The 14,481-nt window shown below is 39.0% G+C and overlaps 1 protein-coding gene across 1 annotated transcript in view; it reads right to left on the reverse strand.

The window, feature by feature from the left end:
- Positions 1-13,369, reverse strand: part of b3galt1b (UDP-Gal:betaGlcNAc beta 1,3-galactosyltransferase, polypeptide 1b) — a 35,666-nt gene extending 22,297 nt beyond the window's left edge. The window contains exon 1 of the mRNA XM_034884890.1: positions 13,246-13,369. The gene's annotated coding sequence lies outside the window, so the exon portion shown is untranslated. The remainder of the gene's footprint in view (positions 1-13,245) is intronic.
- Between the last annotated feature and the right edge of the window lie 1,112 nt (positions 13,370-14,481).

Below are 14,481 nucleotides of genomic sequence, written 5' to 3' on the forward strand. Positions count from 1 at the left end.
CTGAACTCTGAAATCTGGCTTCAAAATTGGTGACTCTGCAAAGTCTAATTTCGGACTGATAGGAACAAATTACTGAATCTTAGAGAATTAAATGTCCCTAATTAATCTTAAACCAGGGGTTTAGACATGAAAAAAACAAAAAATGCTAAAATGTTATTATAAAATTTTGCAATTGTATTTTTAATGTTGTTAAAACATTTATTGTCCAGCAAACACTCCATCATAATCTTTCCCCGTATTTTAATTCAAGTGGTCTGAGAGACAACTAGACTTCTGCATCTCCTCTTGGATCTGTTTTCAGGCTTTACAAAATCAGCCCATTGCGGGAGACTTTGGCCAATCACAGGTCATTGCAGAGTCCGAGTGTTTTCCTATTGGCTGTTCTGCGCATGCATATGCCTGCAGAAACTGTACTTGAAATTCTGTCGTTTTTTTGCTTTCTAACCACTTCGGCTTTGTCTTTGTTCAGATTTGTCATTCATGTATGTGAATAATCAGTCCAGAATAAAAATGAAATCATTAGTTAGCATTTTGCGTAACCAGAGATGTTACAAACCCCACGAAAATATTGGAGATGTATTTGAAAGATAGAGACAGCTTAGAGCCCAAGAGAATGCTGAGTTGGCTAATTTCCTCCTTGACCGGTAAGCATTAACGGCTTCAAGGGAAAAGCATTTTATGTCATTTCAACATTTGTGTTCTCCCATTAAATTTAATACTATAGTACCCGAGTTGGGTAATCGCAAAAACAATTGCTACACAGCCAGTAAAGTGATCCTGACTGGTCCTGGCTAACGCCGCCATGCTAACCCTGCAAATGTTACCGGAGGACCAGGCCAGCAGGCCACGGCTGTTTACAACGTGTAGCGTGTTCAGCGGCCATAGCCAACAACCGTGAGTTATTTTAAGCCAAGAGAGGGGGTGTAAATCGGGAAGAGAGGACCTTGAGTTTGCAGTGTGTTTAGCGATTGTTGCCGTAATTCTAAGCCAAGAAAGTGTGTTCAGTCGGCAAGGTAGAGTTATTTTTAGCGGTTCCTACCGTAATTCTAAGTGATGAAGTGTGTATGTCCGTCAGGTGGAGAGGACTACGAGGTTGTTGTGTTTTTAGTGGTTCCTACAGCAATTCTAAGCCTAAAAAGTGTGTTTGTCAGTCAGGTACAGAGCTCCGCGTGAGCACGAGCTTCTGTGACTGTCAATATAGCCAGTGACTAACGTTAGCTACTCCGCTGTGCTGTGAAGTAATGTTTGTCTATATGTGACAAGCGTCTAGCAACGTTGTTGTGAATGCTCCTTCAGCGTGCTTTTGGAGGAGGGTCTGCCAAAGCGAGACTATGGATGCTCCGGTCTCAGCCTGGCACTCTCTGTGAACTTCCAGTCTGGGGAGGAGGGGACGGTGGAGAGGACTCTTTCCAATATTTTGAATTTCGAGGTTGAGTTGTATTAACACAGAGGGCCCTATTTTAACGGCGAATGGCGCAGGTGCGGGTCCAAATCGAATTTTGCTAGTTTGACGGCGGAAAAAAGGGTCCGTGCGCCGGGCGCATGGTTCAAAAAGGTTGTACTTAGTGTCTTCATTAATTCATAGGTGTGTTTAGGACGTAACATCCAATAAACCGATCATAGTGTCATCTCTCATTCCCTTTAAAGGCCAGTCATCAACATGTAACATTGCAAAGAACTGTGCTACACGGAGAATTTCTAGGAGAAGACCGTTTGACCAACATTCAATCTAAATTCAAAATACTGAACACTTTTTTGCTACCCACACCAGACCAGATCAGTCCCCAGTGTTTTGTGTTTCAGCACCTCTTAGGCTATGTACAAAGCTCTAGACTCACTTAATCCATGAGCTCTACCTTTCCCAGCAAACCCAGCTCCCGGCTACGATCAAAGACAAAGGCGCTCAACGTTCTCTGCCTCAGACAGAAACCTCTCCCCTACAGCTGATGTGTATCATGTGTCTGTTTGTAGCAAGAGCTCTGTAAACAATTCTCCAGTAAAGAACAGCAATACATTGTCTCATGGCAGTTTTTATATACTGTATAAAAAGGGCCAATGTCCTCAAAATTAAAAGGTCTTCCTCAATGCCCCCGGCTACTCTCTCTCAGGGTCTGCTTGTGTTTATCATCACTGCCAAAAGAAACATGGCCTCCGGCTGATCTCGGTGGACCTCCCCTAGGGACCGATATAGGAGTGGTTTCAATTTTCTCATCCTACTCTTGAAAAGAAAGCGAATAAGCATATTTTCCAAACTGTCAGACACTAAAGTGGTCTCCCAACCCTTATTGCCCGGCAAGAAGACTGGGTGACTGCAACATTTACAATAGCTAAGAGAAGGTTATGAAGTGCCAACGATAGACAGACAGACAGACACATGCCCCTTCATTAACACACAATCCACAACTTCCTCTTATGAAGTCTGCCAAAGTCACACATTACAAATAACTGACACTACTTATATTACTATTTCTTACTATACAAAGAAATTCATTTTACTTGAATTTATTTTTGAACTACACCAAATCTCCGACCAAATCTCCAACCTTTCAGCATTTGTTTAAATTTCTCCTGTTATTTAAGACAGACGAGACATGAGTTGAAAACCGATTTCCTGAAGTTAGTTATGATTTATACAACCAAGCATTGCGGTTCCTCTAAGTGCAGCTCTACATTGTCCAAAATGTGTCTCATTATGCAGATTATTGGTGCTGACAGTCAATGATGAGTGAAATAGAACTGCAGAGTAATTACAGAAGTAGATTCATCCCAGTTACTGTCTGTAAATATGTTTTAGCAGTTTTACTGTAACTCAGTAATTAGACAGAAGGCAGAGAATGTGCAAGATGCTGCAGAAAATCTTCAAAAAAATTCATGTCACCTGTCAGTGCAGTTTTATAATGTAAGTAGCTCATATTTAGTGTGAAAAATATAAATATAAATATAAATATAAATAAAGGCTTTTGTGTGCAGCAATCTATAAAATGTAGATATATAACAACAATCTTTTCTGGCAATTATTAAAATAAAAATCAATGATGGCTCGCACATTTCCTTTAAGTCATTTCTCCCAGTTGTAAATAGATGTACTTACTAAATCTCTTTAACATATTTATAGATCTTTTATTCAACATCAGGTTTTATTCCAAAATATGTGACCGCATAAAAAAGTTACTAGAAAAGAATAGGCAAATGCAAGTGAGCAGCTTATGTTTGCTGTGAATGTTCATTCACAGTTTTTTTTCCACAATTAAGACAAAAGCAAATATATCTGTGAGCAAGAATGTGCCTTGAGAGCTTTAAATCTCACAAACACACTGTGCTGTGCTATCACTACAGAGTTTAGCTTTGTTAACTTGCCCTTTTTTTTAAATAACAAGGTGTTGTAGCAAGTCACATTATTTATATATTTACGTATCACAAGTTGGTCCCGGAGGACTTGCCTGTGCATCTAACACTCAGGAAGATAAGGAAAAACTAGAAAATAAAGGATTACAGGAAAAAACAACCAATCAGGGGTCAGCTCAAGTCCAGCCACCTAACAAATCCTGATAGAGTTGGACAAAGTGTCTACAAAGGCAGTGGTGGCACAGCCTTGGAGTGGTCCATCTCCACTGCACAGTATACTGGAGATGCGAGGCCTGATGCAGGCTTCGAGATCCAGGCCAGTGGCAAATGGAGCTGTGATGCTTTGTTCACCTCCAACTTCCAAAATTAAAGTAAAGATATTCTACTTATAAGGACCAATGATGTTTATTTTAAGTTCTTCCTGAGGTTGTCTTTACATGTAACAAACTTATCTAGCGAACTTTACAGTAGTGTATGTTGTTGCAGATTTCAGCCTCCTGCTCTCTTTTATTACCTGAAATATGAGCAAAACGTTGTTAGTCATAGAATACTTCTCAATACATTTCAACGTTAATCACACTGCATGGTTAATATGCATAGTCACTTATGCTTTTTCAATTACCGTTATTGCACTTGAGAAAGTATCGTGAAACTGTCAGTATTTGTAACATTTTATAGCTTAATTATTAAAAAGGACAGCATCCAATCCAGTAGTTGCAGCCCTTTTCATGGAAAATGATTTGTCTTCCTTGAGAGCTAAATCCTTTCACGCTTAGGCCAGTACAAATGCAACCAAAAAACTCCTTTATCTATACTCTGTCCTGAAACATTGCCCTTGCACAAAGCAATTACAGCGGGAAACAAAAAGTCGCAGGTGGAATACAAAGGATGGCACTGCAGAAAGGATTCACGTCTTTGAGCACTTGGACACAGTGATTAACCTTTATCTTTCAACCTGTCCCCGTCAGACATCATTAGTGAGAAGACGCTCACAAGAGAGGCTGCCATAGAATAACGAGAAACATGAAGAATCTACACCTCGTTTATTTTGTTCATAGATGTATGTCAAGTGATGGAATGTGTTATGTGTTATAAAAAAAATAAAGCACTGCTGTCATAAATATTGATTTGTAAATGCATTGTAATTAAGTTGAGTTTATTGACACATTTTGTAGCAAGCCACATATTTCTGGGCAGCTTAGAATCAAATATGTAAAAGAGGATTTTTTGTGTTTTACTTGAGCTGTGTTTATTAAAAATAAAAAAAAATAAAAAAATTATTTTAACTGTGACGCCGACTAAAGACAAAGTACATAGCAGTTTGGAAATGATTTCCGTGCTGTTTTTCTTTCCCTCGACCTACATTGTCTGGAAGCTTGGTTCATCTCAGGAAGACAATGTCACGACTTGCACAATTACACAATATGACTTAATAACCTAATTGGGAGGCAAGGGTGATGCTTATATGGAAGCTGTAGCAGGTGAATGCAGTTTCTACCACACACATCTTTAGTACTGTGATCATTACAGGCAAGCTGGGCAGCTTGAACAGTGCAGTCCCTGTTAAAATGGCATGTCTATGCATGTTAACACTACAGACATTTATACATTGTCCTGCCAGCCTGGGATTTCAAAGTAGCCTACAGAGTGCTGTGATTAAGGTGTACTGCATCACCTACAGATCATGCTTGTTCAGTCGAAGAAGTAGAGAATAGATAATGGCTATTATTGATCTCTGTGTAAATAAGCATCTGCATGGCAACTGCGCATTTCCCATTTACTGAAAATCAATTTTCAATCAAACCTTTCACTGCAGCTTCTACTGAAAAAAAACACAAAGGAAAAAGCAGGAAACATAACACATCAATATATTGAGATTCTTTTCCCCCATTTGAGTTAACTGAGATAATGCTTGCTGCTTCTTAAGCAGCGTTTACACACTAAATTAGGCATTTATATCAACTCAGCATGTATAATAGGTTATTTGCCAAAACCTGTAATCAGCAACTAAGAATGACTCACCATATGAACAAATATAAAATTGTGTGTGCAAAGTCCTTTGTATTCTATTGTGGACTCAATGTTTCACCAAAAGCACTCTCCACCAGGGTCTTTCCGCACTCCAGGTTCAAATAAATTGAACTGCTAACCGCTATAGCTGCGTCCAAAGGAATAGCTGGGGATTTAGTAGATGAGGCTGATCAAAACATAAATATTAGAATAAACAGGACTTGTGAAAAAAACTCACAGTGTTTCTTACACCATACTTTAGGAGCACACTGAGACCCGTTCATATTAATATGCCCAGCATAGGAGGCGTATAAGGAATAATGGATCCCCTGGATCTTTATGGAAGAACCACTTGTAAGAACAGATTTATTTTAATGAGGCAATTGATTTAAAGCAACACTAGAGAACTTTCTGTAATTCAAAATAATAGTTCCAAAATCGTATCAGTGGTTCATCAACTCGTAGCAGTGTGAACGGCACATCTGCATTGGCTTTGCGGCTCTCTACCGGCTATAACCGCACTATGCAAGTTTGCCAGATTGGGTAGCGGATCTATATTTTGTTTGTGGTGTACACATTCAGTTTCTCTGCCGTGACATCTTGTCAATCTTTCACTTTATTTGTCATGTGAAATAATGTAAAATACAATTTCAGTGAAATGTCAAGCTGAAGCAAACAATGCTACCCCTAAAGCAGAGCCCTTAAATACAGGAAGTGGCCAATCGTAACATACCAAGTACCAGTCATGTACAGATAGTTTTCACCACTGGGGTAAAAAACACTAATTTGGTCGGAAATCATAATGCCTTAATCTTAATAATTCTGAATGGAGTGTAAATACCAAATTAACCAAAATAAATAATTTAGATGTTTACTCTTTAGTTACATTTTGGTTGACACCAGACCCTTGCGGATCAGTGGCTTGCAGAGCAAATCTCAAATTTGCTGGAAGTCTGTCGGGGGTTTTCCCGGGCTACTTTCCCACACATGGAGCGGAAGATGTTGCCTTGTTTTTCAAATTTCAAAAATCAAGATTTGATCTAATAAAATTCTATGATCTGGTAAAAAGACTATTACCAAAGATTTGAGAAGAAAAATTGATTGATTAATATCGTGCCATTTACAGTAATAGTCAGCACCACAACCAGCAGCTTGCGGTGCTCTGTACCCAGCGCACAGTCCCCTACTGTGGGGTAACTGAACCTGACGGGGCATAATGCGGAGCACTGTAGTCGTTAGCACTGCTGCTCTGTAGCACTGCTGCTCTGTAGCACAGAGCTCTGTTATTGATGTCACGTGACCAGTCAGGGGTCTCCTAGGTATTGTATAATAATACGTTTTAATGTGCAACGTTTTGTATGACATCATACATTATCTGTCCATGTATCTAAACAGTCCTGTCATGTTTGAGGGAATCTTGTAGTAAGTGTTCCTGACATTTTTCCATGACGATTTTTGACTTTGGCTACTTTTTCCTGACAAAAAGCTTTAACATATTTCCCCCCACGCGGCCTTAGACTTATGCATGCCTTTTTACATTCTAATGTGCTGGATATGTTAATGAATATTTCTCTGATCTGCAAAAGTTATTTTTATGCTGCCTGCAGTAAATGACTGGCCTATAGGAAGGCTTTTTACACAGCACCCCAGGCTGGTCAAGCAATCAAGTTCAACAATAGCTGCAAAGCTTAATTTGACTTAAAAAAGATCCTTTTAAGAAACTATATATTTTCATTAGGCTAGCGCTGCCTTAAGCGAGAACAAACTGACTTTCCCTCTGTCTCAGATTCTCGCATCCATCTAGTCCTGGCAAATATAACTCCAATTCAGCTTTCCATAGCCTTCAGGTCAAGGTCCTAAATATGGTGATGATTACTGCAAATGGGCCGATAAAACCATACATTTATCTTCCTCAGTCAAATGCCACCATCAACTCTTGTTAAAATTATTTGCGGTGCTTTGTGATTTTCTATTATTTGATACAATCCTTGGCTGATGAGTACACCACCAAGATGCAAAAAAAAGCAAGACACTCGTTTCCATCAAAAGGTCTAATTTACTCGCCATCTTTCATACTGGAGCTTCAACAAGTAGAAGGACATATCCTTTTTTTTAGACACATGACATTACCATTCTGTTTAACCGCCAACAAATCGATAGCATCCGTGGTCTCAGTTGATTTCAATCTAGTTTTCTCATTAAGCGTGTCTAACTTGAGAGCTCTTCCTCCTAACATATCACTGAACAGATGCTGCTATCAAGTTGCAGAGGACTTGACCTTTCCTCTCTTCTGTGGGAGAAACTACCTTCTGAATAACAAGTTATCCTATAAAAGAAAATCCAAGAGTTCATTAGATTGTTAACAAGAAAAACATAATCTTGAATTCTTTGAGTTGATAAGATGAAAAAAGTTTTTATGGCGCAAAGGCATAGGGCGTACAATAACAATTCCCTCAAGCTCTCCATAGGCATGCCAGAATAACAAGTGAATTAGTGCTTGAGGTATGCTTCGGGGAATGATCGAATGGTTCCCTCAATTCTTTGGCTAAAATGTTTCTATTTAACTGAAGTTTCAACTAAAAGCTCCTTTTTCATGCAGCCACTGCAGTGACAGCTCCAGTGCTTTAGGATATTTAGATCCAGAATCAGAACACTCATCCACTTGTAAAACAAAACACAAATCAGAACTTATGTTGCACTTCTACCACATCATATTGTATGTTTCATGACTGAAGTACTTGTCATCCTCCTGAGCTATACCTCATGGGTTTTCTGCAGCTGCACCACCTAGGCTCCACTCCAGTAATTGGCTGGGGATTTGTAGGGATATCAATTCCAAGCAAGCTGTGCATTGCTTTGTGCAAGGTGCTGGTACAGTGTCACCTTCACACTTCACAGGCTGTCCTGGTGCTCTGTGCCCCAGAGAAAAAGAAGAGAAAGAGTGTGAGAGAGAGACAGAGAGAGAGAGAGAGAGCGAGAGAGAGAGTAGAGAGAAAGGAATAGGGCTGAGATCACAGGCATCAATTCTCATATTTTCTGTGATAACTGCCTTGGATCAAGTGGAAGAGGTTCAAAAGATGTCTTTGACTTACTTTTGTCATATTGCAGGACACGTGATCGAGGCTTGGCTTCATGAGGTTGACACTAACGTCATTTTTAAGACACACTGCCACACATTACACACAAAGAGCCACTTATTCTCTGGCCCTCACAGCTATAAATATGGATATAGGAAGGCCTCGGCTAACTCTCTTCTGTAATGCAAATTTTTTTAAGACACATATTCTGGAGAACCCAACTAATCTTTGTCACCTAAAATTAACTATAATAACATAACTAATGCATGTTCTGCTACACTGGAACATTTACTTGGCTGTGAGGTTCGCTTTGTACCATTTTGTAAATGTTGTTATTATTAGTTATGTCTATGCTAATATCCTGCTCCACATGGTCTTTTGTCTCACATTTTAACGGTTAACACTTTTTGTCTTCACAATGGACAGTGTCACATTTGCCTTAGTGTTGCAGGGATAAAGAAAGGTAAAACTTGACATTATCTTCATGCAGTATCTTAATTGAGAAGAGGCTATCTGGAGGTGATAACAGGTCAGCATTTAAAAAAATGTCTTTCATCTAAAGTGACTAGATAAATATATATAGAATAGAAGCCTACTGTAATTACAAGTAGATTATCAGATTTGCATATACTATATATATTTCTATACATATATATGTATATATATATGTGTGTACACATATACATATATAGAAATAAATACAAATCTGATATATATATATATATATATATATATATATACATATATATGTATGTATATATGTGTGTACACATATACATATATACAGTGTATATATATATACATAATAATGTAATATATACATGATATATATAGTATATATATAAGGTCCTGGGGAGATCTTGGTTATGTGTGGTCAACCCAGCATGCCAGCAACCAGCCATCACCCTGTCCGGCCAGCAACCAGCTGCATCATTTGCTGGCTGCCTTTCCAGATCTAAAGCCCCTTGGCCGTCCACACGAGGATCCCTGTCATTGCCAACCCCCGGACCATCTACAAAAGGCTTTCTGCTTACATCGCCAACCTCCACAGAGGCTCCACCGATCTGCCTGGCCTCCTGCCTGGTCTCCTGCCTGGTCTCCTGCCCATCTTCTAGACCCCCGCTACTGCCACGCCCCCAGGTCATCCACCTGAGGAACCTGGCTCCATTTTTTAGCTTCCAGGCCCCTTGCCCACTGACTCTGCTCTGTTATCCGGATCTGAATCTGCCTGTCTGTCAAACACTACTGGGACCCGACTGTCTGCCTATCTGTACCTGCCCTGCCACAACCTGTCTGAAAGCTCATCCAAGCAGTAAACACTGACCTGCACAAGTCTGGCGTTTTCTGTCTGTGTCTGAGTGCTCCCTGTAGTCCCCAGCATGACAAAAGGTAATTTTGGTTTGTTTGTAGATGGATTAAAGTATTGCTATTTCTGCATAGATTTTTCCATTGGCCCATTTTTCCCGAGAGAGCCATTTGTTACCTCAGAATGTACAAGTCGGTTTTTGAGGCATTCAGAATTGTAGAAGCATGAGGAAAATAAATAACATTTGGGCTGTGCTCAGACTGTTGAGACTATGAAGTTGCTCAGCTGACTGAGACAGGCTGTCAGTCAGAGAGCAAATATGTTAAAGGATTACAACACCGCTCTGTTATGGTAAACTATAGAGTATTTAATTGTACCAGCTCAACTGGAAACAGCAATAAGCAATTTCTATGAGCCAATAATAGCAGCAGATGCAGAGTGGAATGAATTCATTAATTCATTAATTGCAGTTTGACTCTGTTAGACTAGTTTAAATTTAAAAAAAGAGAGAATACTTATAGATTTAAATGATTAAGTATTTCAACAAAGGAGGTAAAATATCATCTGTTACCTTGGAACTGTCAACAATCGACCACATTTTTTGCAGAACAAACTATGCTTGATGCATAAACATATGTAAACTATACTGCTATACACTTCAACTTCAATCACATGAGACAAGATGCTAGCTGATGTCAGGACACACCATTGTTAAAAGCTGCTTTGCCATTTGAGAGTCATGGCTCCTGCAGAACTTAGGGCCCTTTTTTTTACAGCAACGGTCTGCTGGTCACGAGGGAAATTAAGTCAAACTTCAGGACAGCAGTTCAGACTCATTCCTCTAAGGTAGGTAGCAACTAGTCATGGGCTGGAATTGTTCCTCAATGCCTCCCAGTGTAATGCATTTCTTCAGTCTCACAGTTTGTACCCATTAAACAGCTGCAACAGCGACGGAAACTGCCCACCACTCTGTTCATAATGTTTTTTCCACATCAATTCTAAAATGAATCTGTCTATAATTGCGGTATGAAACAAAGATATTGTATGCATAAATATGGGTAGAACTAAATTACTGATATTGTCAGTTGTTATATTTGGCCAAATCAAAACTGATGATATTTACAGGAGAAGGAGGAGAGAAGAATGTGAATTTTCTGATGTGTTTGGCATCTTTGTTAAGAAAATGTACCTTGACTGTGTTGTTGTGAAAATGATGGAGGAGATTTGATTGATATTTTGTTACAAATTGTATAAATACTCATGTGCTAACTTTGCATATCAACAGCACAGTTTGTTAATATGTGTAGGAGGAATTTGCTTCACACCCATTTGAGTTTTTAAAGGAAAAGGCATAAACATTTTGGTAGTATGAACGGAAATATATAATTGCAGTGGTTTCTCATGGATATTTGCTCTATTTATTTATTGTAACGCTGCCAGCAAGCGGTCGCATTATGTGTGTGCATATGAAGGAGGATAGAAAAAGAAGTTCTCTCTAAGTTGTTGCCACAAGTACAGGCATTTTGCCATTATAATGTACCATAGGTCGGGAGATGTCATACATTTGTTAGTAAAGACTGTGTCCAGCTGTGCTATTGTGTAGAAAAGAAAAAGAGCTGCGAGTAGAGAAGAGGTTGTGTACATGATGTGAAACTATTATTAGCAAGCCTATGCCCAGGCAGTTTTGGACAAGTAATTATGTACTATTGTGTATTATAGACCTAAATGGACAGGATGCATGAATGTGTAACATTATCCCAAAATTAGAATAATGTTTTACCTTCTGCTTGCACAATACTGATTCATTCAAAACAAAACAATGCATTCACAACATCTAAAAAGATGCTGATTGTAAGCCCATTGTAGCAAGGGAAGCAACACTAAGCAAAGATACCGTACACTTAAACCAGGGATTAAGGCTTCACACTACCTAGACTAATTACACCTTGCAGAAAGGTGATTAGTGAGAACAGTCACAGTAAGCAGGGCAGAGATATGGGAGTTATTGTATAAGTGTAAGCTCTGGCGCAAAAAAAGAAAAAGAAAAGAGGTTTCTGGACACCGATGGACAGAACAGTACTTACTGTACAGCAAGATGGACATGCAATGGAAACCATCACGTGGTTGAACGAGAAGGAGATTAGTGATGCTGATATTGACCTAAATGTCCAAGAAAAAGCACAGCTCCTTTTGAGAACTCGCTCATTTTTGAACTTTTAAAGTAATTGTGGTTAATTTCCCACTGGTTGCTATATCATTGGTTAAATAACATCCTAACAATTCCAAGGAAGAATGGCTGGAGTCAGAGAATTGATAATGAGTCAATAAAGTTATGTATCTCAATGGGAGACAAATACTGTCAAATAAATATTATTAACTAGTTACCTAATTACTTGTCTAAAAGATTCTGAAAGTAATTTTTAAGATTATGTATTTCAACTAAAATGGACTATAACAATACAAACTACATCTGCATGGTATATGTGCAGATTTCTTCAGGAGATTTTAATGAGCATCCATGCACATTTTCACCCGAGCTATCATATCCTTCACACGTCAGTACACTAAGTAAATGTTGTTATGTTGGGACTACAATAATAAATAATAAGGATAGAAAATATGTTCACACAATTTTTATGACTAGGCCTGCTCAAAACTTCATTAGATGACACAAAACATCATCTGACATTATTGAAAGGGTCAGAGCTTTCTCCTTTTCTATTTTTAGTGGGGTAAAATTGCTGAACATTAAAGTCTGACTCACTAAGTACCATTTATTATTGACCTATAATTCATAATTACTTATTAATTAAAATAGAATAATTTTACAAGCTGAGGGAAGAACCCAAATGAAGGAGGAGAGGAGGTTACGCAGGACACTCTCTCTCTCTCTCTCTCTCTCTCTCTCTCTCTCTCACACACACACACACACACACATACACACACATACACACACAGAGGCCCTAAATACACACATGCACACTGCACACAGGACCTCATAGACATGCAGTTGGATTGATGTTAGAGGGAAACATGAGTGAGTTAAACATGTTGGCACAAGCACTCTGTAATAGAGGAATGAGAAAAAAGAGAGCAATGAATAAATACGTCTGTTTAAAGTTGATATCTTGTCTAATTTGACCCCCTGCGCCTCCTATCTTCCTGGAAAACCGTCGCATTTCTAACATGAAGTGGAGAAGTGATAGCCTATGCAAATAGGATGGAGATCAGTGGATGCTAAACGGGGATTGAGCCAAAGTAGCTGCATCACTAAAGACCCCAGAACGGTAGAACCGCAAGGCAGATATCAAAGCCCACAATAACCGGCACACGGAAAACCTGCGGATGAGGACAGATTATTATCTGCGGATCGGCAAATCTACTAACATTTCTGAAATTACAAAAAGTACAACCATCACACTGCATCGCACTCCATGATAAATGGTAAGTGAAGCTCGACCTGCATAGCACACGCCATTAAAAGACAGAAAGCATTCTCGTGCTTACCTCACTCTGTGTCTCCATCCCACTCAGACTTCTGGTCCTGATGATACGTTACTGCTTTTCTCCAGCATCCTAAAGCACTGTTATTCGACCAGGGGGGGGAGGAAACATGATGGTTGTTGCAACTGAGCTGACGTACCGCCTGACGAGACTGAGCCGACCAATCAAAGTGTAATCCGATTGAGCCTTTACCAATCCGCTCAAAGGGAGAAAGTGAGGACAAGCGGACAGTAGTAGCATGCTAGATTGACGCTGTGAGAGAATTTCCAGTCAACTACTCGAAACAGTTTTACACCAGACAACATATAGCTCGTGTCCAGTCCAGTTAGAAAACCATCCACACATAATAGTTAAATGGGCCAAACATCTCCGCGCTCATCATTTTAATTATAATATAGCTTAAAGAATGTAAGGCCTCTTAATGCTTGTATCTCCTTGCTGGGTGGCACACGCTTAAGACTACGCTTAAAGGTTAATTTCAAATATTGAAAATGACAATTTTTTTATTATTAATAATAGCAAAATAACAAAATAATGTGTTTTTCTACTTCATAGGTTGGTCCTTTTAAGAACTAAAATATGAAGTAGAAAAGTATATGGAAATGATCAAACTTAAAAAACTGAATGCTAAAGCGTACAGTATATTGGCCCAGTGTGTAGGCTACTGTGATTTTAAGTACCAAATTTAATATGTACACATTTCACAGCTGTATAAGGCAAACTATAGACAGCACAATATGCTGTTCATATTCCTACTTTAAACACCAGCTCATAAACCCTCAATTCACGTTTAATATACTTTGTCACACGGTAAGTCACAAACACACACTATATATGATGACATATAATATAAACTAAAAACATATTTACAGTCTTGCAATTCTGTGAGAGCAGGTTGACCAATCAGTAAAATGTATGCTAAACGTGTGCAATCGAAGAGCAGTAAGAGGGTGAGTAACCATATTTGGTTGTAAGCTTATTTTTAGAACTGGCTGTAAAATTCAGTTAGAGTATGTGCGCTATACTATGCTGCTGTATCACACTACATGTGTCCAAGTTGTCCCTCATCTGCCTTTTTTTAAATCCTCAATTTCAAATGTTTCTCCCATGTGGAAATGGTTTCCTAGTCTGCTGTAGGCACACCTGTGGTTTGAGTTGCAAAATCCCCTCCAGGGCGGGGGCTTCTAAAGGAGATTATACTGACAGTGTGAGAGGGATCTGCTGACCTGCTTCTGTCTC

This window comes from Etheostoma cragini, chromosome 11 (genome assembly GCF_013103735.1).
Source record: "Etheostoma cragini isolate CJK2018 chromosome 11, CSU_Ecrag_1.0, whole genome shotgun sequence".
Lineage (NCBI taxonomy): Eukaryota > Metazoa > Chordata > Actinopteri > Perciformes > Percidae > Etheostoma > Etheostoma cragini.